This window comes from Chiloscyllium plagiosum, unplaced genomic scaffold (genome assembly GCF_037043375.1).
Source record: "Chiloscyllium plagiosum isolate Xiang-an unplaced genomic scaffold, Cpla_swu_hap1 HiC_scaffold_29, whole genome shotgun sequence".
In the NCBI taxonomy this organism is placed as follows: Eukaryota; Metazoa; Chordata; class Chondrichthyes; order Orectolobiformes; family Hemiscylliidae; genus Chiloscyllium; species Chiloscyllium plagiosum.
In genome coordinates this window covers 87116387-87131227 of record NW_028270167.1, presented here as the reverse complement: position 1 = coordinate 87131227, position 14841 = coordinate 87116387, and the positions used below count along the sequence as shown (strand labels likewise).

The 14841-nt window shown below is 45.2% G+C and overlaps 1 long non-coding RNA gene across 1 annotated transcript in view; it reads left to right on the top strand.

The window, feature by feature from the left end:
* LOC148142423 (uncharacterized) overlaps positions 1-8144 on the top strand; it is a 64098-nt gene extending 55954 nt beyond the window's left edge. The window contains exon 3 of the long non-coding RNA XR_015752094.1: positions 8067-8144. This is a non-coding gene — a long non-coding RNA (uncharacterized LOC148142423). The remainder of the gene's footprint in view (positions 1-8066) is intronic.
* The last annotated feature ends 6697 nt before the right edge of the window (positions 8145-14841 follow it).

Here is a 14841-nt window from a genome sequence, read left to right as displayed (position 1 = left end):
TTATGGATTTGGCGGTGGAGGTGGACCAGGACTTGTCCACAGGGCAGTGGGGTTGTTTGGTGCGTGTGTCCCAGAGATTTTACCTGAAAGTTTCCTCAAGTTAGTGTCCTGTCTCCTCAATGGAGAAGGGATGCCATAAAGAGCAACAGACACAGTAGATTAGGTGGTTGGATGTGCAGGAAAATCTCTGCCAGATGTGGTAGGTTGCTTTGGGGCCTTGGCTAGAGGTGAGCAGGGAGGTGTGTGTGCAAGTTTTACACTTCGTGCGGTGGCAGGGGAAGCTGCAGGGTGATGCTGGGGTGGAGGGGTGGAGTGGATATCACCAGGGAGTCACAGAGCGAATTTGGAAGCAGATATTGTTCCCTCTGTGACTCCCTGTTTAAGTCCACACTTCCCACCAATCCACACTATACTCCCTTCTGACCGAAAGAGGTGTAAAATCTACACCCATACCTCCCCCTCACCTCCGACCAAGGTCCGAAAGGATTCTTCCATATCTGGCCGAGATTTTCCTGCGCATCTGAACAACTCATCTACTGTGTCCGTTGCACCTGATATGGTCTCCTCGACATTGGGAGATAGGACACTAACACGCAGATCATTTCAGGGTACATCGGTGGGACACACGCACGAAACAAACCCAATGCCCTGTGACTGAACACTTCAACTCCCCCTCCCACTCCGCTATGAACATGCAGGTCTTGAGCCTCCTCCACTACTAAATCCAAGTGTCTCAACGTCTGGAAGAAGAACGCCTCATCTTCCAACTTAGGACCCTCCGACCACATGGCATCAACATCGAATTCACCAGTCTCCTCATCTCCCCTCCACTCAACCTCACCCCAGGACCAACCCTACAACTTGGAACCGTCTTCTTGAGGTGTCCTATCTGTCCATCTTCCTTCCCAACAATGCACTGCACCCTCCCCTCCGACCTAACACCCTCTCCCCCACCTCTATCTACTTATAATCTTCCCAGATACCACCCCCAGCCTCGCCACCAAACCCCCCGTTTATTTTTCAGCTCCCTTCCCCCCGTCCCACATTCCTGATGATGGGCATATGGCCGAAACGTCGACTCTCCTGTTTCTCGGACCTTGCCTGAACTGCTGTGCTTTTCCAGCACCAAACGTTTCGACTCTGATCGCAAGCATCTGCAACACTCACTTTCTCCTTCACTGTCTTTTACCTGAGACATTTGTGGAGGCCTTCCTTTATCTTACCCCTGTTCCAGACTGCTGCCCCTAGGCTTGCTTATTGCCTACTCTGTCTTAGCCAGAGAACTCAATGACTCTTCGTTTAAATGTAAATTCCACAAACCCATGTCCACGTCTAGAGGGTTTTAGTCCAAGGTGTCTAATGGGAATTTTTACCCCACCTAACACCTACCAGCCCTGTATTTCATCTTGGTTCTGTATTCTGATTATCTCATGTTTGGCAGCTTCCCATTTTTAGCTGTTCCTTCGCCTGCAAGTAACTGCAACGAATCAACTATTGAATATTCTTGCCAAATACCGTCAAAATTTGCCTTCCTCCAATTTAGTACAACTTGCCAGACAATCTCTTGGCCAAATGAACGACAGCACATTCATCCATCTCTTCAGTCAATAGGGATAGTATGCAAAGTGTAAAAGCAATTAGATTCTATTTGCATGCCCTTTGCTTCGGACCCATTTGATGACGACATTCTCGTGGCTGGTTCCAGACTCTTCTCGAGACGAGACATTTATGCAGCATCCAACAATTCAATGTGAGTGTTTCATTAAATAAAGTCCACTCTTTTTTTTAATGATGAAAATAGGGTTTTGTGTGCAATGCTGCTGTCAGAAGCATGTACTTCATCTGAGGAAATACTTTCGTGCTGATCACTCCACTGGAAGCATTACCTTCCCTCACAATATCAGTGATAAGGTGCACTTTACTCAAAGACAAAAACCAGCTGATATCTTGCAAGTGGACAACCTGACAGTGAAGCATTTCCTCCCCACTGCTCCATAATGTGACAGTCTGTATACTCTGTAGTCTGGTTTGCTTGCATTTAAATCAAAGACTTTAACTGTTGCATCATTTGTAACAAATTTAAGTTCCAGTCATGAGCAATAGCTCAGCACGATCTGATCATGGAATCCAGGGGTAGGTAAAAATTGTTGTTAATTAAAGGAAGACGTGTATAAAGCTGATGTTGGGTGGGAGGGGCGAATTGTGGTACAGTGGCAGTGTCCCAACCCATGCTCCAGAGGTGTGTGTTAACATCTCCGAAGAGGTTGATTAGAAAAAAAGGTTAGTTTTTTCTAAAAATCCATATAAAAAGCTGACGTTAAACCCTGCTTCTGGGGATTCGGAACACTTTCGAATTCAGTAAAGCACGTTTAATCAAAATAATGCATTAAGAGGAGAAAAACAACATGAAAATCAGCTAGTGAGAGACAAAAACAAGTGTTTTAACAGCTTTCTCAAGATAAACTCAAAGGTAATCATAAAATTCAAATATGCACCGACAACTGGCAGAGACAAGGAAACCTGCAATTGTGACGGTATGAATAACAGAGAAATAAGGATGATATTTTGGGTCTGTCTTCAGAGAGGAACAATCACTCCACTTCTCAATAATAGAAGAGAAGCAATGTCTTAGTGAAAATGAGCAGAACCATGAATTGGCCATTCGTGAACAGAAGTAGTCCTGGGAAATTAATATAATCCTAGAATCTGAAGATCAACATTCGGAATCCTCAGAATATTGGTTGCAGCGATCATGATCTTTTGCTGCCAATCTGGTACATATTTTGTCTTTTCTGATCAGCTTTTGCTTTATCTGTACAAAGCTTTTAAAACAATTTCATCTCTATCACTGGTTAAATTTCATGTTGTTTTCTTTCTTAATGTATTTGTTTCGTCCTACTGTACTGAATTTAAAAATGTGTTCTGAATCCCCAGGCCTGGGGTTTACCACCGGCATTGATAAACCAACGTGTTCATTCCCACTGCTTCACAACACACCCATCCCACCCAACATCAGCTTTATACACTACTTTCATTAATTAACAACAATCTTTATCTTCCCCTGGATTCCATGATTAAATTTTGTTGAGCTTTTGCTCATGATTGGAACTTAAATTTGTTTCAAATGATGAAACAGTTAGAATCTTTGATTTAATTGCTAACAAAGCAGACTACAGATTCCCTCACCTTACCCCAGTTCCAACATTCCAGCTCAGCAGTGTCCTCATGACCTGTCCTACCTGTCAATCTCCCTTCCCACCTATCTGCTCCACACTCCCCTCTGACCTATCACCTCCATTCCCACCCCATTCACCTATTGCACTCTTTGCTACCTTACCCCACTTTCCTCTCTGACCTATCGCCTTCATCCCCACCCCCATTCACCTATTGTACTCTTTTCTACCTTCTCCCCAGCCTCCCCCCCCCCACTTTATCGCTCCACCTTGGAGGCTTCCTGCCTCTATTCCTGATTAAGGGATTTTGTCCGAAACGTCGATTTTCATGCTCATTGGATGCTGCCTGACCTGCTGTGCTTTTCCAGCACCAGTCTGATCTAAAGACTACAGAGTATGCAGACTGTCACTTTTTCAGCAGCAGTGGGGAGGCAATGCTTCACTGTCAGGTTGTCCACTTGCCAGATGTCAGCTGAGTTGTGTCTTTGAGTAAAGTGCTCATTATCGCGGAGCTTATGATGGAAGGGTATGCTGTCAGTGGAGAGATCAACATAAAAGTATTTCCTCAGATGAAGTGCTGCTTGTGACAGTAAGTATTGCATGCAAAACTATTTACCTCGTTAAAAAAAAAACAAGTGGAAGTTATTTAATTAAACACACACATTGAGTTGATGGTTGCTGAATAAATGTCTCACTGTGAGCAGAGTTTGGAACAAGACACCAGTGCATTGGCATTAAATTAATTTCAAGCAAAGGAACATGCAAATGGAATCAAATTGTTTTTACACTTTGCATTCTATCCCTGTTGACCGAAGAGATGGATGGACATGTTGCGGTTCGTTTTGCCACAATGATTGTTTTGTAAGATGTAAGTGCCTGGCTGTATCAAAAGGAGAGGCCCAACAGGGACAGTGACATAAGTTGAGGACTAAAGGGCAGCGTCATTAACTGGTTCAGAGTAGAGATGGTTCAGGTTGGTGACTCTTTTTTATGCTTCTCTCTGTCTGTTTAAATTCATTTGCTGAGGGATGGACTAGAACTTGGGGCAGTTGCTGCCACGATGCAGTGGGGAAGACCACTATCTCAGGTCTTCCTGCTGAAGGGAAATTGGGGTTCGCTCAGTTATCAGTCCCTCCCCGTGATTCCCGTAGGTATAATTTTGTGCGTGTAAGAGAGCGTTTTTGGTTTTTGGTTCAAGTCATTTCCAATGTTTTGTTTGTTTACTTGAACAGAATATTCTTTGTTGTAACATCCTTTACTGTCACAGAGAGAATAGGGCCCCTCAAAGATCAGAAAATCGGCCTTTGTGTGGAGCCACAGAAAATGGAGGAGATACTAAATGAATATTTTGCCTCAGCATTTATTGTGGAAAAGGATATGGAAGATGGAGACTGTAGGGAAATAAATGGTGACATTTGCAGAATGTCCATATTAAACAGGAGGAAGTGCTGGATATCTTTAAATGGGTAAATGTGGATAACTCTCCAGGACCTGATCAGGTGTACCTTAGAACTCGATGGGAAGCAAGGGAAGTGATTGCTGGCCTCTTGCTGAGATATTTGTATCATCGTTAGGTCAGTGTGAGATTGTTTGCTGTCATCACGTAGTTGCTGGATGGTCTGTAGATCAGGTCAGAGTCACTGTGAGACTGTTTACAATCGCGGTATATTAACTGGCGGGTGTGTCGGTGAGGCCACGGTCACTGACAGACCGTTTACATTAACCGTACAGTTACTGAGAATGTGTAGTTGAGGCCAGACTGACTGTGAGACTGCTTACAGTGATGTCATACTTCCTGGGAGGTGTGTCAATGAGTTCACACTCAGTGTCAGACTGTTGAGGGTTCCCTTGTGGGGATGAGTCCAGCACATTCTGTGTTTTCACTGGAGAGTTGCAGAATAGCTGATGCCCTGATTGAACATCCTCGGATACTGTGAGGATGAGAAAGGGATGATGCTGAGAGGCTGTTTCCCCAGTGGGAGAAACAAGAACCATGGGGCATATTTCAGAGTAAGGAGTCTCCCATCAAAGACTGGGAAGAGTGAAAATTCATAGAATATTCTAGCGCAGTTCAGGCCCGATATCCCTCGATGTTGCACTGACCTGTGAAAATGGTCCAGAGCCCATCTATCCTAGACTATTGTATTTTCATCCATATGTTTATCCAAAGACCAGTTAAATGCTCTTAAAATTGGCAAGTCTACTACTGTTGCAGGCAGTGCACTCCACGCCCATGCTACTCCCTGAGCAAAGAAACTACCTCTGGCATCTGTCCTACATCTATTATCCGTCAAGTTAGAGCTACATCCACTCGTGCTGGCCATCACCTTCTGAGGGAAAGGCTCCCCTTGTCCATCCCATCTAACCATCTGATTATCGTATATGCCTCAATTAAGTCACCTCTCGATATTCTTCTCTCTAACAAAACCCTCAATTTCATCAGCCATTCCTCATAAGGCCTGCCCTCCATACCTGGCAACATGCCAGTAAATCTCTGCAAACTTTCCAAATCTTCTACATCCTTCCTATAATGCAGTGATCAGATCTGTCCACAATACTCCCAAATGCGGCCGCACCAGAGTTTCGTACAGCTGCAGCATGACCTTGTGGCATGAAACTCGAACCCTCTACCAACAAAAGCGAACACACCGTTTGTCATCTTAACAACCCGATCAATGTGTGTGGCAACTTTCAGGGGTCTATGTTCATGGAGACCGAGACCTTTCTGTTCTTCTACGATACCTAGATTCTCACCATTAGCCCAGTACTCTTTATTTCTGTTACTCCTTCCAAAGTGAATCACTTCACACTTTTCCACATTAAACCTCATTTCCCATCTCTCAGCCCAATTCTGCACCTTATCTATGTCTCTCTTTAACCAGCAAGTTCCTTTAGGAGTGTCCACAGCTCCAATAATAACCTTAGTCTCCCCGGAAATTAACTAACCCAACCTACGCGCTCATCAAGGGAATTTATAAAAATGGCAAACAACAGTGGCCCCAAATCAGATCCTTGCAGAACCCTACTAGTAACTCAACTCCAGGATGAAGATTTCCCCTCAACCACCATCTTCTTTCAACTCGCCAATTTCTGATCCTATCCATTAAACCACCCTCAATCCCATGCCTCCGTCTTTTGTGCAATAGCCTACCGTAGGGAACCTTATCAAACGCCGTACTGAAATCCATATTCACCACATTAACCGCTTTGCCCTCATCCACCTGTCTGGTCACCACGTCAAAGAACTCAATAAGATTTGTGAGGCATGACCTACCCTTCACAATATCGTGTTGACTATCCCTAAACAATGTATTTCTCTGTCAATTATTATAAATCCTATCTCTTCTCCAAAATTGTACCCACAAACGACGTAAGGCTCAATGGTCTTCAATTACCAGGGTTGTCTCAATTCCCCATCTGGAACAAGGGAGCAACATTTGCCATTCTGCAGTCTTCTGGCACTATTCCTGTAGACGACGACGACATAAAGATCAAAGCCATGGACCCGACAGTCTCCTCCCAGCCTTCCCAGAGAATCCTCGGATAAATCACAGCCGGCCCAGACTTATCCATTTTCACACACTCCAGAATTGCAAACGCATCCTCCTTGTGAACCTCAATCCTGTCTACTCTTGCCTCAGTATTCTCCTCGACACCATTGTCTTTTTCCAGTGTGATTACTGACAAAAAATATTCATTTTGCGCTTCCCTTATCTCCTCGGACTTCACGCACAACTTCCCACTACTATGCACCGAATCTTTCTCTCGTCATTCTTTCATTCCTGATATACCTATAGAAAGCCTTAAGGATTCCATTGATCCTAGCTGCCAACGACTTCTCTTGTTCCTTCCTGGCCCTTCTTAGCTCTCTCTTCAGTTCATTCCTGGCTAATTTGTCACTCTGAAGTGCCCCAACTGAGCCATCGCGTCTCATCCAAACATAAGCCTTCTCCTTCCTCTTGAAAAGAGATTCAACTTCTCTTTTAATCCACGGATCCCTCACTCAACTACTTCCTCCCTGTCTGACAGGTGCATACTTATCAAGGGCACGCAATAGCCATTCCTTGAATAAGCTATACATTTCAATTGTGACCATCCTCTACAGTTTCCTTTCCCATCCTATGCATCCTATCTTACCTAATTACATCATCATTGCCTTTTACCCAGCAATTTCTCTTGCCCTGCGTTACATACCTATCCTTTTCCATTGCTAAACCAAACGTAGCCAAATAGTGGTCACTATCAACAAAGTGCTCACCTACCGCCAAATCTAACACCTGGTCTGGCTCATTACCTAGTACCAAAGCCAATATGTCTTTGCCGTTTGTTAGTTTCTCTATATACTGTATCAGGAAACCATCCTGCATGCATTGGACAAAAACTGACCCATCTAAAGTACTCGAACTATTGAATTTCCAGTCAATATTTGAAAAGTTAAAGTCACCCATAGCAACTACCCTATTACTCTTGCTCCTATCCAGAATCATCTTTGCTGTCCTTTCCTCTACATTTCTGGAACTATTTGGAGGGCTATAGAAAACTCCCAACAGGGTGACCTCTCCTTTCCTATTCGAACCTCAGCCCATACTACCTCAATTCCTTCCCATGCAGGGTTGTGGGGCTGTGGAATTCTCTTCCCAAGAGAGCAGGGAAGAATGGGTCACTGAAGGTATTCCCAGCTAAGTGGCTTAGGGGCCATCGGGAAGGTGAAGTTAATGCTGCAATAAAGTGTCCAAAATGATCTTTTTAAAATTTATAGATAATAAAAATCTGACCTGTGTTGGGATGGACATTGCCCTAAAGGAGAATGTGAATAACTAGGGACCACGACAGGGCTGGAGTCTTGCCTGGAGGGAAACCATGTGACTTGTTCTCAATCTCGGTCTCCGACAGCAAGAAGAGAGGGTTTTTCTGGAACTTCCAACCCAGGGAAGGACAGATGGGTTATTTTGCGCAGCCTTTGGTATGAGGCAACACAGAAAGATTCAGGCCGTATGTTTCCAGGGAGTGTGCCCTTTCTCCCTCAGAGGAGAGACTCTCAGCAGCTCACGTACAGCACGCAGGCTGGGATTCAGGGAAGTGAGCGGTTCAGGAGAAAAGCAGAATGATCAGTTCTGCTCATTTTCGAGGTGGGAGTTTAATTATTTATCGTTTATTTTTAAGAAGAGTGTTTAATCTTGACTTGTCTTCATGCTCCTGAACAATCTTCCAGTCTGTATTATCTTAGGCACATTATTTTTTCTGCACCTACACTGCTGGTTTACAAAAAGGAGGTATTTTCCAGAAACTCCCTTGTGTCTCTCCCCGTGCATAGACAGAATGATATTACAAGGCAGGAGCTGGTGTGGAATGCACTTCATCACAGTGTGTGGTGGGATAACCAACTGCAGGTTCACAGAGGGCTGGGGAATAATTGTTTTCCATTGTATCTCTTTAAACAGTCGCTTTAGCAGATTCAAACTCAGCTGCTTCACCAGGAAAGACACGGAGGTCTCCATCTCAGTGCCTGCACATCGGCAAAACCGTTTGTGAAATATCCAACATTCTCAAATCGAGAGGCTGCCACATTGCATCTGAGGCTTGGACGATGGACAGGTGAGCCGGAGTCACAGCTTTCCAGAGAAATCCCTTGGGATTTCCAGAGCAATGTCTGAGCTGCTCAGTTATTGAATGGACCGCGGCAGTGCCCAGCAGTTTAACTCCTCCAATCATTGGAGCTGCACCATGGGTGATTTTCATTCAATTCATCACATTCAAATGATAACCGTGACTTTAAGAATAACCTTTCCCTGTCTGATATGAATACCCTGTGACACAGCCCGTTGAGAGCATTTACAAATTGCATGCTCCTCATATTTACAAATTTTCCTTATCATTTGGTTAGTCATTGCTCGAAAAGGGATTTATTGAGAACCTGTTTATTTGGATGCAGAGGAATAGTGAGCTGTGCTGCATTAATGTTTCCCCCAGTGTTGTTTTATGGTCCCATTTTCTACTCCACCCTCCTTCATCCACTCACCTTCCTTTTAATTTGTCGAACGCCTGTTAGATTTTGAACATTTCTGCGGTCTGGTGGAATCACGCAGGCCTGAAATATTTCTCCCAGACGTTAGCAGCACTTTCAGATACAAGTACGAAGATGAGACAGTGAGGTTATATCAGTGTGTGTAGCAAACAGTGAACTGACACTGTCCCAGCAATCCAACTTAGAAATTATTGTCTGTTTGCCAGATCAAGAAAAACTGAGCTCAGATTAGGTCACCATTTTCTAAGCCATTTCTTCAATACTTATTTTCACAGAATCTCTATGGTGTGGGAGCACGTCATTTGGTCCATCCCAGTTCACACTGACCCTCCGAAAAAATCCCACCCAGACCCATTCCCCCCAGCATTTCCCGGTAATCCTGATTTCCCGTGGTTAATCCAAATCGCCTGCACATCTCTGGACACGATGGGCAATTTAGCATGGCCGATTCACCTAAGCTGCACATCTTTAGATTGTGGGAGGAAAGCGGAGGACCCAGAGGAAACCCACACAAACACGGGGAGAACGTGCGAACTCCACACAGTCACCTGAGGCTGGAATCGAACCCGGGTCCCTAACACTGTGAGGCAGCAGGTGCTGACCACTGAGACACTGTGCCACGCTGAACAGGAGCCGAATCTAGTTTCCAACTCCAGGGAACTGAGTGTTGATAATTGAACCCGAGGTGAGAGGTTAAAGTGTCTCAGAGTTCTCGACCTATTGTATGCTTTTTTAATCAGGCTGTTTGATGACTGAGTAGGAGAAGGTGAGGACTGCAGATGTTGGAGCGCAGAGTCGAGAGTGTGGTGTTGGAAAAGTACAGCAGATCAGGCAGCATCCGAGGAGCAGGAAAATCGATGTTTCATACCTCATGAAAGTCTTAGGCCTGAAACGTCGACTCTCCTGCTCCTCGGATGCTGCCTGACCTGCTGTACTTTTCCAGCACTACACTCTCGAGTTTGATAATTGAACTGAAAGTAAATGACACAACAACAAAGTGAATGCAGCATTAGGGAGATTTGACAGGATGAGTACACCTCTCAGAGAATGTTAGTCCGAGTTGAAAACGTTTGTTATGAACCAGATGAAACCCCCTCAAAACATTTCAAGGAGTCAGTCTGGACTCTACTTTTTATTTTATTACAAAGCAAGTGTCAGGTACTGCGTCCCAGATGTGATTTGATTGGTTAAACGACTGAGCTGTAAGCCTTTCCTTACACTGCATTTCAAATGCAAACAAAGGGGAATTCGCAAAATAACGTGATTTAACTGCTATTCACACTCTTCCAGTGTAACAGCATCCCAGAAATACACCCTTTGCAAAGGCCAATTCAGCAAAACTCAATTCCTTCACTTGTTCGAACAAAACATGAAACAGGTAGGACAGGTCAAATACATACAATTAGCTGTATAATTGCATAAAATACTGATTACAGCCCATTCTGGGGAATTTTAATTCCTTCCCGGTTATGAGGAAAGACATCACGATCCATGAGGAGGTTAGAGAACATATTGATGAGAACGGTTTCAGGAATTTGTTAATTCAGGGAATGTCAGGGTGCTCTGTTTAGAATAGAGAAAGATTTACTGGCAGAATTCAAACTCCTAAAGAAGAGCAATATTTTACACAGTGAGCTCTTGTCACCCATCAAGCACTGCAAGAGAGTGAATTGGAAACAGGTCCAATAGCAACTTCCTGAAAACAATTGGATTTAGGAACAAAACCATGAAATGAGGAGAACTGGAAAACTCCTCCAAAGCCCAGCCCAGTCACGATAAGGTGGAATGCCCCTCTGCTGTATGGATCATTCTATGATTGTGAGATGGACTGAATTATCTCCAATCCCCCGTAAAGTGGCATGATTCCAACCATGATGGCAATGCAGCAGCTCAGCTTGTCCTCCAGGAGCTCCTCATCCTGGGTCAAAGAGCAATCTCCACTCAGCAGCACCTCGTCACTCACCCTTACAGATCTGGAAACGGTACCCTTGATTGAACCCGAAATGATACAGCTCAGAAAATAAAGAATAAATGTCTAGCTGTAAGATGGAGCTTGAATAAACTCTGAATATGCTGTCCCAATGATCCCTATCTCTTTCTCACTGAGTCTTCCTTTGAGCTGGGATACGTAGTCTCATCTTCGCAAGGCACTTATGGCAGTGGGAGAAAGTGAGGACTGCAAATGCTGGAGAATCAGTCTCGAATTATATGGCGCTGGAAAAGCACAGCAGCTCAGGCAACGGCCGAGGAGAAGGGGAGTCAATGTTTTGGACATAGGCCTTTCGTCAGGAATCTGGAGAGGAAGGGATCTGAGAGATAAATAGAGGGGGTTGGGAGTGGGGTGGGGGAAGGTGGGTGGGAAGGTGGATGCAAGTGGGGGGTGTAAAGGTGGTGGGTCGGTAGGGAGGGTGGAGAAAATATGTGGGAAGGAAGATAAACCGGACAAGAGGGCGGTTCCGAGTTGGAGGGTTTGATCTGGGATGAGGTGGGGAGGGGTGAGTAATTCGAAACTAGTGAAGTCGATGTTGATGCTGGGTGGGTGAAGGGTCCCAAGGCAGAAGATGAGGTATTCTTCCTCCAGTTCTCGGGTGGCTTTGGTTTGGTGGTGGAGGAGGCCCAGGACTTACATGTCCTTGGGGGAGTGGGAGGAGGAGTTGAAGTGGTTGCCTACATGGCGGTGGGGTTGTTTGGTGCGTGTATCCCAGAGATGTTCCCTGAAATGCTCTGCGAGTTAGCGTCCTGTCTCCCCGATATAGAGGACACCACATCGAGAGCATTGGACACAATGCATGAGGTGGGTGGATGGGGTTCAAGGGCAGAGATGCAGGAATGGAAGGCGATATGCTGGAGGGCATTGTTGATCACATGGTAGAGGACGCAATTTCCCTCCTCTCTTGAAACTCATCCTTCCAACTGCAGTAAGGATAGAACTTCACTGGTCCTCAGCTTCCATCCCACTAATCTCCGGTTACAGAGGATTATCCTCTGCCATTTCCACCACCTATAATCAGACCCTATCACCAAACATATATTTCCCTCCCTATCCCTATCTGCATTCCGCAGAGAATGTCCCTTCCGTGACTCCGTCGTTAAGTCCATGCTACCCATCAATCTACCCTCCACTCCTGGCACCTTCCCATGTCGTCGCAAGAGGTGTAAAACCTGCACCCACATCTCTACTCTCACCTCACATCCAAGACACCAAAAGAACTTTTCACAGATTTTCCTGCACATCCAAACACCTCACCTACTGTGTCCGTTGCTCCCAATGTGGTCTCCTCTATATCTCGTGGAACGTTTCACGGAACATCTCTGGGACACATGCACCACACAACCCCACCGCCATGTCGCCGAACATTTCAACTCCCACCCCCATTCTGCCAAGGACATGCAAGTTCTGGGCCTCTTCCACCGCCAAATCAAAGCCACCCAAGAACTGAAGGAAGAACACCTCATCTTTGCGCCTTGGGACCTTCCAGCCACACAGCATCAACAGTGACTTCAGTCGTTTCCAAATCTCTCCTCGCCCACTCCTAATCCTTGATCAAATTTTCCAAATCGGCACCGCCCACTTGACATAGTCATACCTGTTCATCTTCCTTCCCTCCAATCAGCTGCACCATCGCCACTCACCGATCAGAATTACCTCCAACCTGCACACACCTGTCACCTTCATCCCAGATCCAACCACTATTTATCTCTCAGGTCCCTTCCATCTCCACATGCCTTTTGCCAGAAATATCGACTCTGATATTTCCCGGATGTTTCATGACCTGCTGTGCTTTTCCAGTGCTGCATTACATATGGAAGTGGTCCGAGAAGTATTGGATGAATTTGTGGTCATCTTTCAAGACTGTCGACTCTCAAACAGTTCCCATGGATTGGCGGACAGCTATGGCATCCTACTGCTTTAGAAACTGAAGCAAGGAGTGAACATAATGACAAACCGGATAGTATGACATCAGAAGTGGGAAAAACACTGGACTCGATCATTTCAGATGTAATAGCAGAACAACTGGAACAGAGTGCGAGAACTGGACAATGTCAGCATGGATTTACAAAAGGAAAATCATGCTTGACAAGAAACTACTGCAATACCCTGGGATTTCTCACATTGAACTGGTCGGGGAGCGAGTGGATGTGGTTTACTTGGATTTTCAGAAGGCTAATGCGGACACATGTCAGAGTTTAGAAAGGAAAATTAAAGCAGATGAAATTGGTGTAGTGTACTGACACGGAGAAAGAACGGGTTATCATACAGGAAACAAAGTGTAGGAATGAACGGGTCTTTTTCTGAATGGCAGCCAGTGGGTATCAGTGCTTGGGACCCAGCTATTCACAATATATGTTTACGATTTAAGAGGAAGGAATTAAATGTAAAAACCTCCAAATTGGCAGGTGCCACAACGCAGAGTGGGAGGGTGAGCTATGAGGAACGGACAGAGATGCTTCAGTCTGACTGGGACAAGTTGTGTGAGTGGGTAAATGCATGGCAGGTGATGTAGAGAGGAGGTAAATATCAGTTTGTCCCCTTTGGGAGGAAGAACAGGCAAGTGGATTATTCACAGAATGGTGAGAGATTGAGAAATGGTGATGGACAAAAAGACCCGGGTGTCCGCGTGCACCAGTCAGGGAAAGTAAGAATGAAGGAGCAGCAGGGACTGAAGACGTGGTTAAATGTGTGTCCCCTTTGGGAAGGCAGTTTATTGACTGAATGAAGCTTGACAGGGAACAGGAGGGTGTTTCAGTCAGAGCTGACTGTCCTTGTACACCATTCGGTGAATGTCACAGACAGGGGCAGCGGGTGGTGAAGAAGGCAAACGGTATGTTCGCCTGCATAGCGAGAGGATTCAGGTACAGGAGCAGGGAAGGCTTGCTGTTGTTGGACAGGGCATTGGTGAGACCACCCCCGTGGAGCAGTATTATGTGCAGTGTTGTTTTCCTTTATCTGGGAAAGGATGCTCTGGCTACTGAGGGAGCACAACGGTTTACCAGATTGATGCCTGGGATAGCACGGATGGTTATGAAGAGAGATTATATTGGTTAGGACGATATTCACTGCTGTTGAGAAGAATGAAGTTGGATCTCATAACCTGCAAAATTCCAACCTGACCAGACAGTGTAAACACAGGAAGGATGTTCCTGATGACCAGGCAGCCCAGAAGCAGAGATCACAGTCTAAGGATACAGGCTGGATCAATTAGGATTGAGATGAGGAGAAATCTCTTCACCCAGTGAGCACTGAGCCTTTGATATTCACTGACACAGAAAATCGATGAGGCTATAGCACTGAAAGCTTTCAGAACGGAGACAGATATAATTCTTGGGGCGAAACGGATTTTGTAAAAGTAGAACAGGGGACTGAGTTAGATGATCAGCCATGATCACATGAAATGGCTTAGCAGGCATTGTTGGGCTGAATGGCCAACTCCTGATTCTGTTTTCTTTAATCCTCGTGGGCTGCCATATATGTTCAATGAGCCAAAATGATTTAATGATACATTTATCATCATCTGAGCTTGAAATAAATCTAGGAAAATCACAAACTGACTGTTGGACACACTCTGCAAATCTGGCTGCATCTGCGCAGATAAAACCAGTGAACATTTCATTTGTTGGTAACTCTTCAAGCCTGGGGTTGGG